Here is a 4,087-nt window from a genome sequence, read left to right as displayed (position 1 = left end):
ACACCGTTTGACAAACCACTAAAGGAAAAAGTCACTTCTATTGAATATTCAGTAGGTCTTTGCTCTGTTGGCAACTGTCCATTCCAAAGACATACTGGAAGAAGTCCAATGGAAGAACACCAAGGCCATCCAGGGACTGGAACATCTCTCCCATGAGGAGAGGCTGAGAGAATTGGGACTGTTTATTTTGGAGAAGAGGAGGCCCAGAGGAAAATCTTATCAACATATATAAGTACCTGAAAGGAAGACACAATGAAGATGGAGCTATGCTATGTTCAGAACAGGAGACATTCTGTCTGAATACCAGGAAGCACTTAATTACCATGCAACATGATGGTGCATTGTCACAAGCTGCCCAGAGGCTGTGGGTTCTCCATCCTTGGAGATCTTCGAAAGCGGCCTCGATGTGGTCCTTGGCAGCCTGCTCTGGGTGGCCCTGCTTGAGCAGGGTGTTGGATCAGATGGGCTCCAGAGGTCCCTTCCAACCATTCTGTGATTCTGTGACCTGATTCTTCAGTCTGAATTCCAAATGTGAATTTGCTCTACCATTCCCAAATTTGAAAATGAAAAAGTCTCAAAGAAATATAGTAGCTTCCTCCAAATCCAGTTGTTACACAAGCTTGAGAAGGACATAAGATCATTAGTTCCACAGTATATTGTCCCTGATAGACACCCCAGTTAGTGGGGATTAGGGGAAGAATTCAGCCTCTTTCCCTAAGCAAACAGGGTTTGTGTGATTATACTCTTTCCACATGTTCCACTTGTGCAAATTTTATGAAGACAGGTGCCAAGCACAGACAGAGCCAATTTATTAAAGCCTCCACAAAAAAGAAGGGTGCATAATGAGAGGAAGTATTTTCTTACATGCCAGAGGATCCACACACAGGATCGCGGCAAGAATTCTGCTCATAGAACTATCTGGTTTTGCAACACACTCACCACCTGGAGAATTCTGAATGAAGATGATTAATACATAGGAGGTCAGCTGTATTTCAGGGAGTATACAAACATGTAGAATGTGATTAATTGACTTGAAGACCAGAAGAGGCTACAGTGATAATAAGACAATCTCTTGTATACAACAGGGAAGCAAATTTTCCTCGTGCCTTCGACTTCAACTTCTCTGTTTGAGTTACAACTTGATCTTACGAAAAGCATCCACATTTCCATTTCACATTTCCAATAGTGAGGAACTTGATAGGCTGCTCCAGTATTTAATTACTACTAACCAATTTAGAGCCCCATTTAGTTTCACTTGTATACTAAGAGTAAGTCTAACTCTATACTCTAGAAATGTATTTTATTGTTTAATGAATGAAGTAGGATGAACTCATTTTCAAAGTAAAATGCATATTTTCCAACTCTTCCAATCAGGTTTGTAGGTTCTTTTTGAACATTTACTGTTTTTTCTTGAATTGCAGTTACCAGAAATTGACTTCATGATCCAGGTATGATTCCAGGTAGCAAAAAGTGAGGTAATAAAACTTCTACATAGTTACTGAATATTCTCCACTCTATACATCCAAGGGTTGCTCTTGTTAGGAACTTCCCTATCCATAGGTGAATTACATCATTTCCATAGGCAACAGACTGCTGGGGAGACAGACAACTACAGTGATACTAATTTACTACAATAGGACCTTGAAAAATCACTTCTGTTACTGCAGCTATAGCCAATAAAGGAAACATAGGTGCAATGTGGTAAGAATATTGGAACAAAGGCTGGCAGCTCACAGCTGCTACGATACCTCCTTTAACTTCTTCATCTTTTCTCATGTCCCTCCTCATCCTGCCTAAGGTAGCAAGAAAAGAATTGAATATCACCTCTTCCAACAGTATCCCAGCTTCACTTCCTCCACATCTTTCTTTGTCCTGACTGGAGTTAAGCCAAACTTGACTTGAGTTTGAATACCTGTGTTGTCATTATTCATCCTGCTCCGATTTCTGATTTGGGGTCATTTGGCTCACCAGATATTCACATACAGCTAAATACGCACCTGGGCTACTAGGATAAAAGCTACATCATGTAGATATGGCTCACTTGCCTTCTTTCCTGACAGGTGAGTCTATAATTCGCCAGAGTAAAATTGCTTCTTTCTTTTCTGTAGCCAGAGCTGAAGGTAATCAAGACTGCAGCTAAAGAATGGGGAAGTGATAAATGGACAGAGCAATATGTACTAACAATAGTCTCATCTTCCAAACCAATTACATTCATATGAAGTAAAATATTTTTAAATGGTTAAGATGCAAAGACACTAAAATCTGTATAGACTAATTATAACAAAGAATTTTACACAGTGAAACTTTGGTTAGAAAGCTGTATGGTAATGAAGAACTTCTCCAGAGCTAATTCTGCTTGAGAGGAATGGGGAAAAAAAATAAAGGAAAAAAAAAAAAAAAAAAAAAAAGTAAAGAAGAATTTGGAAATCAGATACCACCAGATAAGAAAACAAACAGTTTAAAAAAAAAAAAATAATGACAATATAAATAATATATCTGCATATCAAGAAGTTGGGGGGTTTGTTTTTTTATTTTAATTTGTTTATTTATTTTTTGCAAGATGAAACTGTATGAGTGATAGGAAGGAGAGGCTGTTCTGTGGCCAAGACACTGTCCATGATGCACTGAATATAGGAGGGAGATGCTACAGTCATCTTAGTTCCTGTTTTACCTACTATCTGGCCAGATCCACTGAGGGAAGAGAAGCCCTTCTGCCCAAGAGTTTTGCTACCTGTGTAACGAAAATGATTCCAAACTAAAGCCAGAGAAACAGGATATCTGTGGGCCACAGTACCCAGAGGGATTCAAAAGAGGTTTATATTAAATGTTCCAGTTTTGGATTAACTCTGATTTTAAATGTAAGTAACTCTAATGCACCTCATGTGACTCAGTGCATAAGGGTTCCTCCCTGTTTTGACCCAGTTGTTATTGGAGAACTAGTTTTTCAAGCTGTGAAATCCACTTTATAGCAAGTCCTTAAAACCTTGGCAATGCCTTTGAATGACAAATGCAGGCCTTCTCTGAAGTACATTTCAGCTATGTGACCCTGATTTAAGTTAAAATTCATAGACTGTTAATTAGCATGTGGAACAGGAAGTTCCTAAATAGCTCACCAGGTATATATTTGGCAGGCAGTACACCAACACTTGAAGTGTGGGTAAAAAAAAAAAAAAAAAAAAAAAAAAAAACACTTTTTTACATCACTGAAAGTTTAATAAATATTTATTTCTTCAGGGACCTCCTATGTTAATGAAACCTGTCTGCTCTTGTTTGAATCTTTAAAACTCATGTTAAATAGTAACGTTGAGGTAGTGTCTCTGAAATTACACCACTAACAGTAGAGTAAATACAGAGCATAAGTGTTTTTTGTGTCTACTTAACAGCTTTTATGTGTCCATTAAGTGCTTGTTTTCTGTTTTGTTAATCATTCCAGCTCCCATAATAATTAGACGAAAGAGGAAATCGCAATCTCAAATGCTACCGTTTCTCTAGTTCTCCAGAGTTAAAAGGAGGAAGCAGGATTAGATGGCTTTCTCAAATGTGTTTTTTTTTTGTTGTTTTTTTTTTTCTAATCATGCCAAAGTCACATTTCTGTGCACATTAAATAGTCAGATAGCCCATCAAAATATTGTGTTATTTGTTTAGCATCAGGAAGCAATTCCATTTACTGTACTAAGATAACATTCAATGACCTGAACTATTATTTTATCAGTGTTATCTTATTCTAAGACCTTGTCCCCTGTTCTCAAATTTTGTTCAGCTACTGGTCCCACAACGTACTAATCTGCCTTTTAGCTTTCCAATCCTGGAATGATATACTACATGGCAGAGCAGCTTGGCAGCCTGATAACACATGCAGCAAAATGCTTCCAGTGCCAAGAGTTGTGTTCCAGGAGAAAGGTCACAAAGTCTCATGTTGAAAGGAGTTCTGCTCAGACCACTTTCTTTACAGGAGACTTTCTTTCAATTTAACACACCTCCCATCTTCAAATCATGTTTCAGCTAGATCATGAATTGCACTTCTCTGTTTCAAGTCAATGTCTGCATACTTTATGCCATCAACGAACCTCTTGAGATGCCTTCCAAC

The sequence above is a fragment of the Aythya fuligula genome, chromosome 5 (genome assembly GCF_009819795.1).
Source record: "Aythya fuligula isolate bAytFul2 chromosome 5, bAytFul2.pri, whole genome shotgun sequence".
NCBI classification, from domain to species: Eukaryota; Metazoa; Chordata; class Aves; order Anseriformes; family Anatidae; genus Aythya; species Aythya fuligula.
This window is presented reverse-complemented; position numbering follows the sequence as displayed.